We start from the raw sequence: 12,730 nt of genomic DNA, 5'->3' as shown, positions 1-12,730 counted from the left end.
TGGTAGGGGCAAAACTATGGCAGGGAGTAGGTGACAGGGTGCAACAAGGGGCCCTCTCCCTTTGTCTTAGATGCCACAGAAGGGTGTCATCTGTATGTTACAGCTAATGGTACAAACTCAGCACCACCATCCCACCGAAATGTATTGGTGGATAGCAAAGCGGGAAGAGACAGGGGGGCAGTGCTATCTGTACCTCCATCATTTGCAGGTAGAGACAGGGAGGCAGTACTATCTGTACCTCCATCATTTGCAGGGAGAGACAGGGAGGCAGTACTATCTGTACCTCCATCATTTGCAGGGAGAGACAGGGAGGCAGTACTATTCATTGCTCACATTATTTACAGGGAGAGACAGGGGGCAGTACTATCTGTATCTACATTATTTACAGGGAGAGACGGGGGCAGTACTATCTGTATCTACATTGTTTACAGAGACAGGGAGGCAGTACTATCTGTACCTACATCATTTGCAGGGAGAGACAGGGAGGCAGTACTATTCATGCTCACATTATTTACAGGGAGAGACAGGGGGCAGTACTATTCGGGCTTACATTATTTTTCGGACAGTAGTTCTAGCTATGCCTATATCATTTAGAAAGAGAACACAGAACACTACTATAGGTTCTTACATTATTTACTGGGGAACAGTCAATACCAGCATCACTTACATGGAGAGACTGGGAGGCAGTAGTAAGGGGGGGGGTAGCAATAAATGTGCCTTTTTTATTCAAAGGAAAATAAATGTAGCGCTGCATCAAGCAAGGCGACCTCCACATAGCTCCTTCACCTAAACAGAAATGGTTACCACCGTGCGTTACATGGGCCGTGGCTACAGTTCATGATCTACGGCCATTGTTGACCCTTGTAAGAAAATAATGGAGACAAGGCCCCATGTGAAAGAGGCAGATTATAAAAAGGTTTTCTAAAAGTGAATTCCTCTAAACAGGGAACGCTCTCACTTCATGTTCTTGGCTGGCGAGCGACCACATAAAAAAAAGTTTACTTTCAGAAAATAGCTCTGTCCACAGTGAATGCCTGCAATTCTAAGTAGAGCACAAAGTCGCAATTATCAGGCGAGTCAAAAAGTGATTAAAAGTTGCTGGAAGCTTCCAGGAACGTCATATCTGCACTTTAGGCCGTCCCCAAAAAAAAAGTGCATAGACGTTGGGTTCTGGCAGAGATTCAGCAGCTGATCAACATAATGACCTCATTTAGGCCAAGGCGTAGAAACAACGTCCAATACATGTAAATGCAAAAAGAGTTCACGGAGAGCGAGACAGGAGGACGATAGGTCTACAAACTATGATGAAGAAGGGTGGAGGGGGCTGGCTGCTTGCTCACTATTTTATGTTGTACCGTGCACGGGTTTTCCTCTGTCTACCAGATAAACCCTTTAAATGTACCTGAAAATGTCCATACACAAGCCCTTCCAGGTGCTTCTGGGTCCGTGCCTCTGCGTTGCAAAAGAAAGAACATGTCCTATCTTTTGCTGTATCTTGGACGAATCATGGACCCACTGAAGTCAATCGGGAGTGCAGAGTTCACACTGCCAGTGTTCGTGATTTGCAGCTCGCAACAGAGGCACGGCGGCAACACGGACGTGTGAATGCACCGTAAGATACTGATGACCTATCCACAGAACAGGTCATCAGTATCAGACTGATTCCGACCCCCGACACCCCCACCAATCACCTGTTACCAGCAGCAAGTAAACAGTGTACAGAATCGAAACACCACAGCGCTTTACACTGTGTAGTGGCTATTCTCGGGTACTGCAACTGATGATCGTATTCAAACGGTGGTGAGCTGAGCTGCAGTACCTGAGACAGCCACTATGCAGTGTATGGAGCTGGGGCGTTCCAGCTCTGTACATTCTTTACTTTCTGGAACCACAGACACAAATAACAGCTAATCTGCGGGGTTGCTGGATGTAAGACTACCACAAATCTGATACTGATGACTTATCCTATGGATATCTTGGTCCTGGAAACCCCCTTTAAGTAATAAAATAAAAAATGAAATCATCACGATAAGTGAATCTAGTCCTACCAGGGTCATATAACAATCATGGGCCTTTATTTTATTCACCCTGGACCCCCACATACAAGTTTCCACTCCACAGTAGACTATAGCTCCTTAAAGGGAGTCTTTCACCTATACTGACCGTTTTTGAACACTAACACCATTCTTAGTAGCATTCACATATGGGTACTATAATGCTTACTGTTTAGCTGTCCGTCGCCTATTTCCTTCAAAAAACACTTTAATCCAATATTCAAATTAGGTCTGAAGGTGCCCAGGGGCGGCTTTCAAGTGGCCGGTGCCCAGGCCCCTCTTCGCTATTCATATGAAACCCCTCCCCTTTAAACGCTCAGGCCGGCCCTAGATTCTTCTTATTACCGCCTCCCTTCAGTGTGAAATGGCGCGCCTGCGCCGTGCATCCGAATCGCCGCGCCTGCGCACAGCATTACCCATTATGGGCATCGGCATCCGAGCGTTTATTGCGCATGCTCCGGCCCCAACATTCCGAAAATTTTCTGCTACCCGGAATTTTTTGCTACCCACGTCACTTCCGGTAGTGACGTGGGAGGTGTGTCTCTCACCTCGGCTTCTCATTGGCTCTGCCGGGGGTTTGTCGGCACAGGCGCGGAGGATTCGCATGCGCATGCGCCGGAATTTTCTGATACCTTCGGCTCCTACTGCGCCGAGCCGTCTGTTTTAGCAAGCCGAAGGTAGCATTAGATTCCGGCCCACTGCGCGAAAAAAGACGGCTTGGCGCAGGAGCGCCGAGTCCAATTAACAATAAAGGTTAACAAAATACAAATATCTAGACCTCTTCAGCACCTCTGTGACGTTTACTTGACAGTATTTTTATTAATTGGTCACTCAGACCACATTATGTCTAGCTTGAAGTGCTGACAAATATAAAATTTTAAATCTATTTCATTTCCTTAAAACTATCTTCCACAATATAGACAAACTGTTTAAAAGTATGCGCGAAAAAGGGCCGAAGGTAGCAGAAAATTCCGGCCCACTACGCATGCGCGAAAAGAGACGGCTACGGCGCATGCACGCCTAGGGTAGCAAATTTTTACAGGTCAGTGCGCAGTGTTCCGTAATTTGTTGCTACCTGTTCCGTTATTTTATGCCAACTGTAAAATTTTGCTATCCTTACACCTTTCTATGGAGTCAGGGATGTCGCCGCTCTTACACCTTTCTATCGAGTCAGGGATGTCACCGCTCTTACACCTTTCTATGGAGTCAGGGATGTCACAGCTCTTACACCTTTCTATGGAGTCAGGGATGTCACCGCTCTTACACCTTTCTATGGGGTCAGGGATATCACCGCTCTTACACCTTTCTATGGGGTCAGGGATATCACCGCTCTTACACCTTTCTATGGAGTCAGGGATGTCACCGCTCTTACACCTTTCTATGGAGTCAGGGATGTCACAGCTCTTACACCTTTCTATGGAGTCAGGGATGTCACCACTGTCACTTCCTGTTGTTACGTAGCCGCACCAGAAGGTTTTGAAGGAGTCGTGTCTCGCTGCTGCACGCTACCAGAGTGGCAGAGTAGGTGGCGTGTCGGCGCAGATGCACAACGACGGGCTAGGCAAGACTTTCTTTGAACGCGCTGAGGGTAGGTAAAAATTACAGGCCAATGTGCATGCACCTAGGGTAGGGAATAATTATGGGCTGAACGCTTGAGCAGTGTCCCTTAATTATTTCCTTACCCTCAGTGCATGCGCAGTGGCCCGTAATTTTTTCCTACCCTCAGCGCCCACAGAAACTCTTGCCTAGCCAGTCGTTGTGCACCTGCGCCGACATACCTCCTACTCAGCCACTCTGGTAGCGTGCAGCAGCGAGACACGACTTGGTGGTGTTGGTGTTCAAAAACGGTCAGTATAGCTGAAAGACTCCCTTTAAAGTGTCCCTACGGATCAGATATTAGACAGGGAGAGAATAGACTATAATTCATAAAGAATTTTGTTTAAGTGACCATCTCAGCAGGATTCCATGTTTCCTTTCTGACAATATCCCATATATAGAAGTAGATGTCTATGGAGGTCCTCAGTGGGTCCCCACCTCCACCAGGAATAGCCAATAGCAGGAGAGAACACATTGCATTCACCTCCACCCCAAGCAGACACGTTAGGTTTACTGTCCCTTTTAATCACAGACTTAGCACAGAACCCTCGCTCATATGATTGGCTAAAACTTGTTTATTGCCTTCTCTCATTTAGTCCATTCAGGCTTAGACAAGATTTCACATACCAAACATCTGTGCAATCCTGTTAGTCACGAGGCCTCTCAGCTTCCTTCTCTGTGGAAACCTCTTCATACTTGGAAAGGCCCTTTCCAGATCTCAAATCTATGGCCTCTTTCACACAGGCGTCCAGGGTGAGGGCTGGATGCGTTCAGGGTGCATTGCGGGAAACCCGCACGAGTAGGCACGCAATTGCAGTCAGTTTTGTCTGCGATTGCGTTCCGATGTTCAGTTTTTTCCGTGCGAGTGCAATGCGTTTTGCACGCACATGAGAAAAAAACTGAAAGGCCCCTTTCACACGGGCGAGTATTCCGCGCGGATGCGATGCGTGAGGTTAACGCATTGCACCCGCACTGAATACCGACCCATTCATTTCTATGGGGCTGTTCAGATAAGCGGTGATTTTCACGCATCACTTATGCGTTGCGTGAAAATCGCAGAATGCTCTATATTCTGCGTTTTTCACGCAACGCAGGCCCCATAGAAGTGAATGGGGTTGCTTGAAAATCGCAAGCATCCGCAAGCAAGTGCGGATGCGGTGCGATTTTCACGCACGGTTGCTAGGAGACGATCGGGATGGAGACCCGATCATTATTATTTTCCCTTATAACATGGTTATAAGGGAAAATAATAGCATTCTGAATACAGAATGCAAAGTAAAATAGGGCTGGAGGGGTTAAAAAAAAAAAAAAAAAATTTAACTCACCTTAGGGCTCTTTCACACCTGCGTTCTTTTCTTCCGGCATAGAGTTCCGTCGTCGGGGCTCTATGCCGGAAGAATCCTGATCAGGATTATCCCAATGCATTCTGAATGGAGTGAAATCCGTTCCGGAACTGAAGACATCCTGATGCATCCTGAACGGAACGTTTTTTGGCCGGAGAAAATACCGCAGCATGCTGCGCTTTTTGCTCCGGCCAAAAATCCTGAACACTTGCCGCAAGGCCGGATCCGGAATTAATGCCCATTGAAAGGCATTGATCCGGATCCGGCCTTAAGCTAAACGTCGTTTCGGCGCATTGCCGCATCCGACGTTTAGCTTTTTCTGAATGGTTACCATGGCTGCCAGGACTTTAGCGTCCCGGCAGCCATGGTAAAGTGTAGCGGGGAGCGGTATACTTACCGTCCGTGCGGCTCCCCGGGCGCTCCAGAGTGACGTCAGGGCGCCCCAAGCGCATGGATCATGTGATCACATGGATCACGTCATCCATGCGCATGGGGCGCTCTGACGTCACTCTGGAGCGCCCCGGGAGCCTCACGGACTGTAAGTATACCGCTCCCCGCTCCTACTATGGCAACCAGGACTTTAATAGCGTCCTGGGTGCCATAGTAACACTGAAAGCATTTTGAAGACTGTTCCGTCTTCAAATGCTTTCAGTACACTTGCGTTTTTCCGGATCCGGCGTGTAATTCCGGCAAGTGGAGTGCACGCCGGATCCGGACAACGCAAGTGTGAAAGAGGCCTTAGTCCACTTGATCGCGTAGCCCGGCTTCTCTTCTGTCTCCTTTGTTGAATAGGACCTGTGGTGAGCATTAAGTACAGTTACAGGACCTTTGATGACGTCACTCCAGTCATCACATGGTACGTCACATGATCTTTTACCATGGTGACGTACCATGTGATGACCGGAGTGACGTCATCAAAGGTCCTGTAACTGTACTTAATGCTCACCACAGGTCCTATTCAACAAAGGAGACAGAAGGAGATGCCGGGCTGCGATCAAGCGGACTGAGGTGAGTTAAATTATTTTTTTATTTTTTTTAACCCCTCCAGCGCTGTTTTACTTTGCATTCTGTATTCAGAATGCTATTTTCCCTTATAACCATGTTATAAGGGAAAATAATACAATCTACAGAACACCGATCCCAAGCCCGAACTTCTGTGAAGTTCGGGTTTGGGTACCAAACATGCGCGATTTTTCTCACACGCGTGCAAAACGCATTACAATGTTTTGCACTCGCGCGGAAAAATCACGGGTGTTCCCGCAACACACCCGCACATTTTCCCGCAACACCCGTGTGAAACCAGCCAATGTGTTACCCAGACCTGAACTTCTTCACTGAAATTCGGTTTCGGGTCATGTGTTCTGTAGATTTTATTATTTTCCATTATAACATGGTTATAAGGGAAAATAATAGCATTCTTTAATACAGAATGCAAAGTCCAATGTCAATTGAGGGTTAAAAAAATAATAAAAACATAACTCACCTCATCCACTTGATCGCGCAGCCGGGATCCTCCTCTTTGTTCTTCATGAAGGTCCTTCTATACTTCATTCAGCAGGACCTGCGCTGACGTCACCGCTAGGGATCGACAGATTATCGGTTTTACCGATATTATCGGCCGATCTTCAGGATTTTGAAAGTTATCGGTATCGGCATCTATTTTGCAGATAGTCCGACAACGAATCGGGAACACGGATCGCGCTGCTGTCAGCGCGATCCGTGCTCCCTCAGCAGCACAGGGGAGAAGGAAGCAGTGTCAACCTCCCCCCTGAGCCGCTGCCACCAATGAGGAGGGAGGACAAGAAGAGGGGAGGGGCTGTGGCCACTGCACCACTAATGAAGATACCTCTCTCATCAATTCATATACAGGAGGCGGGAGCTGGCTGCACAATCACATAGCCGGCTCCCGACCTCTATGAGCGGTAGCTGCGATCTGCAGTAGTTAACCCCTCAGGTGCCGCATCTCAGGGGTTAACTGCCGCGGATCGCAGCTACCGCTCATAGAGGTCGGGAGCCGGCTATGCGATTCTGCAGCCAGCTCCCGCCTCCTGTATATGAATTAATGAGATGGTTATCTTCATTGGTATTAAAACCTCAGTATTAAAAACATTGGTGGTGCAGTGCGCCCCCCCACCCAAGCCCCCAAGTATTAATCATTGGTGGCAGTGGCCAAAGATCCCCTCTCCCCCTCCTCAGTGGCAGTTCCCATCAACAAAAACAGGTCACAGCAGCACAAGACCGATGTAATGGGTGCAAGTAATCCTCACAGCTGCAGGCTCAGTGCCGATATACTTACCACATTCACTCTACTCTCTAAACCTGGATACAGTTGCCGTATGGGGGTGCTTATATGCTCCCGTTTGTTTGTCTTTCTGATTCTTCTGGTTTTTCTGAATTTTTCAGATTATGTGCCCCTTGTTTTCTCTCCCGTCTCCTCTTGTCCTTATCTGGCTGCGCCGGCCCATTTTTCGAGCAGGGGCTTGTCGCTGTCTGCGGTGTTTGGCTTGCGGTTGCTATAGCAACGACGCCGGTGGTGAGAAAAATCACGCATTGCACACGCGTGGAAAACTCGCCCGTGTGAAAGGGGCCTATGTCTGACACAACGCAGGGAGCGGCTGCCCTCCTGACAGCACTTCATTAATTATTAGTAGTTCTGCTTTAAATATTTCAATTCATTGTAACAGGACAAAAAGCAGTGACCTGAAGCCTCCCAAGAACTGAGGCGAGGTCTTCTAGCCAAAGAGCAGCAGACGGCACTCAGTAAGACAAGCCACGGAGGGTTCAGAAAAGCGGTCACTGGTTCACTAACTTGCACTGCAACCAGGCTGAAAAAAGCGTGAAAGAAGGACCTCAGCACTGTGAGTGCAGCTCTGGAGTATCATTCAGGATTTACCACAGGATCTGTACAAAACAGTGACTTACTTTTAGGGCTCATTCAGACGGCCGTATGCTGTCCGCAAAAATACTGAATGCTATCCTTTTTTTGCGGATCCGCAAAAAAACGGATCTGCAAAAAAACGGATAGCATTCAGTATTTTTGCGGACCCATAGACTTCAATGGGGCCATGTCCTGATTTTCACGGACAAGTATAGGACATGTTTCATTTTTTTTGCGGATCCGCAAAAAAACGGATAGCATTCAGTATTTTTGCGGACAGCATACGGCCGTCTGAATGAGCCCTTACATGTAGACATAGGCCCCAATTTATCAAGACAAGCGCAGGCCACGCCGATCTTGATGGGGCCTGTGCCACCGAAAGCGACATTTAATTTAGAATGAAGCAGAGGCCCCGAAATAAATAAAATGCCTCCTCCGGCAGTCCACGTTTGTAAGTCTTCAGCTTTTTTTCATGCTCGTGAAAAACCCATGAAAACTGATTGTTTTTTTCCGCGCGGGTGCAATCACTGAACGCAATTACAGACAGAACTGACTGAACGCATCCTGAGCCAATCCGTATCGTTTGTGTGAAAGAGGCCTTAGGGAAACAAGGGAGGCGTAAAAAAATAAAAAATAAAAGGGGCAGAGACTAGATTTGGTCGCAATGTTGCTTTTCAACTGAGATCTTTTACATTGATGGCCTATCCTACACACACGGCAGGAGTGCTGGGAGTCAGATCCCCGCCAGAACTACACAGCTCCGCCCACTCCCACTGCAGCAACCAGTTCTGTCCACTACATAGTGGCTGGAGCTGCAGCTACTGCTGATCGGCGGGGATGCTGGGAGTCAGAGCCCTGCCGATCAGATGTCAATGTAAAATCCTGTAGTCCTTAAAGTAGTACTCTGATCATTGGGCTCAGTATTCGGGGGGGCTCATTGGTTTATAATCTTTCTGTGGCTGAAGTAAAGGAAATCGTCATGCACTGATTTCACAGTAAGCTTGTGCTTTTATGCCCTAAGGTTAAGGGCTCATTCAGACAGCCACATTATTTTTTCAATCTGCGAAAATGCAGATCCGTTTTTTTTTGCGGTCAGTTCAGCATGTCTGCAAAAAATAAAAAAACGGAATGCATTCCGCATTTTTGTGGACCCATAGACTTCAATGGGGCCACGTCCTGATTTTCACTGACAAGTATAGGACATGTTTTATTAGTTTTGCGGTGCCGTGGAACGGAAGAAAAGATACAGAGAGCACACGGAGTGCTGTTCGCATCTTTTGGGGCCCTATAGAAGTGAATGGGTCCACATACTAAAATGCAAAATTGCGGATCACATGCGGAAAGCAACATACGGTCGTCTGAATGAGCCCTTAGTCATATGTCGCAGCCATATTGTTTTTTTCTTTATTGCAAGAGTCTCACAAAACTACAGCAAAGAACACAATATGACTGCAATGTGTGAATAAACCCCCTAGGTTCTACAATTGATGGGGGTGACAGCTTCAATACACTGAAAGCCAAAAAAAAAAAAACTTACCGGTATAACACTTCTAGACTTCTCCTTTAAGGCCCAGTGACGCTTATATAAATAGTCTTCTTTTCCAGACGGTCACACTGGCATCTTTCTCGCTTATAATTAACATGCAGGGAGAAAATTCTGTCCCGTTAATATCAATGAAAGCTGTGACCGCCTACCACGCCAAGCGTCCAGACACCTCGCAGCACACGTTTTACAAGTCAGCCTTTTTCATAAATGGAAACTTGGCTCCCTATATCGCACAGGTACATTAGGCCGGGGTGGAAAAGGCATATTTCTATAATCCAGCACAGTAATGGATGGGAGCTTAAAGGGGCACTCCAGTCTGAAGGAACTGCCACTAACCACCATGTACTAAAGGGCACATGTATTAAGACCGGTGTTTTAGACACTGGTCTTAACCCCTATATCTGGCGGTGGATCGTTGGCCTCTACATAACTTTGGCGTATCCACCGCCGATTCTAAACGTAAGACAGTTTCCTTGCCGTCTTACATTTAGACCCTTTTCTAGGCCTAAAAGTCAGAGAAAATGATGAATAAGACGGGCCTGCTGGTCCCCTTGCCCGTCAATGCCACGCCCACTTTTTTAGATCTGGCGTGTGCGGGGAAGAAGTCGCAGATTCTGCCGCACCATGTCGTATATCTGGTCATAAGTATTTTCAACTGCGATTTAGGGCTCATACAAAAGCCTTTGCCCCGTGCCCGTTTATGGATGTGGACCCATTTACTTGAATGGATCCGCGATGCTCTTTTTGCAGTGCAGCGGCACAGACCTCAATCCCACAGGGAGTCCCCTGTTCTGGCAGGCGGTAGGGGTACCAACCACTGCACCCCCATTGATCTAACAACTAGTGGATAGATGATTATTGCTTCTGAGTGAAATAACTCTTCCAAGGGCTTTTCCAGACATTCAGCACCTTTAAAAAGATCTCTGCTTGCTGACAGTGAATGGGAATATTCATTATTTGCATTCAGAACCATGTGGACTTAAAACTTCTCAAAGCTCAGGGTTTGGTACAATTGTATCCAGTCTACACAACCTCATGTGATCTTAACACGGCAGCACAAATCTGTCTTCTATCTCGCATTAAAATTCCGTCTCAAACGATAAGGGTACACGGCAGAACCATTGAAGACAATGGACTTATTCATGTCCTATTTTTGGCTGTTTTGACAGACCGAAGATCCCCATACAATTAAATGGGGGCCATTTCTAATAACCATGTTTCAGAAAGCACCTGTTAAAAACTGTTTTTTGTATTCCCCCCCCCCCCCAACGTTAGCGTGAATGTACCCTAAGCCAACCAATACGTGGTATAAATTTTAAAAAGTGTCTATCCCACCACCAGATTTATGACCCCACCTGAGCCCCTGTGATAAAGTTCATGCCACCCACAGAATTAGTAAATCTGCCCCAATGCCCACAGACTGCTGTGAGCCCATCCTGCACGTTGGTATGTCTAACGCCGACGCTGCGCTACGGAGATTTCCCATACAGAGTGACCATTCTACAGTGCTTACAGCGCGACACAACCGCAGGCGCTTCATGAGCAGCCATACAAGCCCCCGGCTCTGTTGAGTGTATAAGGCCCCAATCACAGCTGCGTTTGAATTCCGGTAGCCTGACAGCCATTGCCGGATATTCTGGTCTACCACCAGATCCCCACTGACTAGAATGGAACCCAGCATTGATCTGACCGCTTATCCGGTATAAATGCAGGGTTCAGCTGGACAAATTGAATGCAGTCACCATTTATGCCACAACAGCCGTCTGGTCAGGCTACCGCGGATGTCTGCTTTTTTAATACTGACGACCTATCCTCAGGATAAGCAATAGATATCAGATCGGCGACTCCTGGTACCCCAGCTGATCAGCTGTTTGAGCCGTGCCCACACCACGTCATGCGAGTGTCAGCTTTATTATACCGCAGGCATTCTGCTCAAACTGCTGGCATTGGCGATATCGCGGATCTAAGCTGTTTAACCCCTCAGAGACTGCTGTCATTAGCTCCCTCTATCAGGCATTCCACATATGCAACTGCAGGGCGACAAGTACTTGTCATGGCAGCCAGGGACCTGCTGGAAGCCTGCCGTGTGCGGGCTGCTATTACCTCCCGCCTCTCACACGATGTAACAGAGCCCGTCAGACTCACTATGCACACAGGCATTAGGGGCTGTTCACACTAAGTCTTCGCGGAAATTTTGCTGTCAGTCACATGGCTTTCCTACTGGTTGCTGTCTACCATTCATTTCAATGGGAGGCAGTCCCCACGCCAGACAGGACGGTCACCCAGTCCCCACGCCAGACAGGACGGTCACCATGTCAGCCAAGGAAGTGATCCAGTCACCAAGTCAGCCAAGGAAGTGATCCAGTCACCAAGTCAGCCAAGGAAGTGATCCAGTCACCAAGTCAGCCAAGGAAGTGATCCAGTCACCAAGTCAGCCAAGGAAGTGATCCGGTCACCATGTCGGCCAAGGAAGTGATCCAGTCACCATGTCGGCCAAGGAAGTGATCCAGTCACCAAGTCAGCCAAGGAAGTGATCCAGTCACCAAGTCAGCCAAGGAAGTGATCCAGTCACCATGCCTATAACGGTCCAGTCACCATGGCAGCCAGCGCAGTGATCCAGACACTAGGATGATAAGGACACAGAGCAGACAGGCGGGACCCGGTACTGTGCTGAGAAACGGTAATCTGTCCTCCCTTTACCACCCACAGCTGCAATGTCAGGCGGCACAGAGCGCAACACCCAGGTGACAGAAACCAGCAAGCCACACTAAAAAGAAGTCCCGGCGGCACTCACCCGCTGGGCCGCCTCCTCTACCGGTGGTGAATCGGTCACTTTCCTACACACCCAGCTCCCGAACCCCGGCCTCAGTGCGCGATGCCATCTTGAAACACTTCCTCCTTCCTGCAAAAGTTGGCGTATGACGTAATCACGTAGAACACGTGAGACGCTGACACGCAGATAGTCACGTGACGCTCGGCAATGCCTGTCTGACTACATACATTATCCCTGGATAATGACGTACGTACACCAGAGGAGACGCTTAGGAAAAGCAGCGCGACACCTGGGTGAAGCTGTAACTAATCACATCTCTGCTTTCATTTTCCAAAGAGCCTCTGAAAGATTAGAGCTGAAATTTGATTGGCTTCTAAGAGGGACCCCTCCATTCTCCTCATAACTAATAGTTTTGCATGGTCCTGTGGCGCTTGTGACCTAATGCTCTAATTTAAAGGGGTTGTATGACACAAAAATTGTCTAAAGTTTTCAAACCAGCACCTGGATCTGAGATCTTTTGTATTTGCATATGATTAAAAA

At 47.9% G+C, this 12,730-nt stretch overlaps 1 protein-coding gene across 3 annotated transcripts in view; it reads right to left on the bottom strand.

Moving 5' to 3' along the window:
* UBAP1 (ubiquitin associated protein 1) overlaps positions 1-12,348 on the bottom strand; it is a 51,715-nt gene extending 39,367 nt beyond the window's left edge. For 2 of the 3 annotated variants that reach the window (XM_040421178.1, XM_040421181.1), the window contains exon 1: positions 12,212-12,348. The gene's annotated coding sequence lies outside the window, so the exon portion shown is untranslated. The remainder of the gene's footprint in view (positions 1-12,211) is intronic. The other variant, XM_040421179.1, reaches the window with a different exon arrangement.
* Positions 12,349-12,730: the final 382 nt, after the last annotated feature.

This window comes from Bufo bufo, chromosome 2 (assembly GCF_905171765.1).
Source record: "Bufo bufo chromosome 2, aBufBuf1.1, whole genome shotgun sequence".
Classification (NCBI taxonomy): domain Eukaryota; kingdom Metazoa; phylum Chordata; class Amphibia; order Anura; family Bufonidae; genus Bufo; species Bufo bufo.
This window is presented reverse-complemented; position numbering and strand designations above follow the sequence as displayed.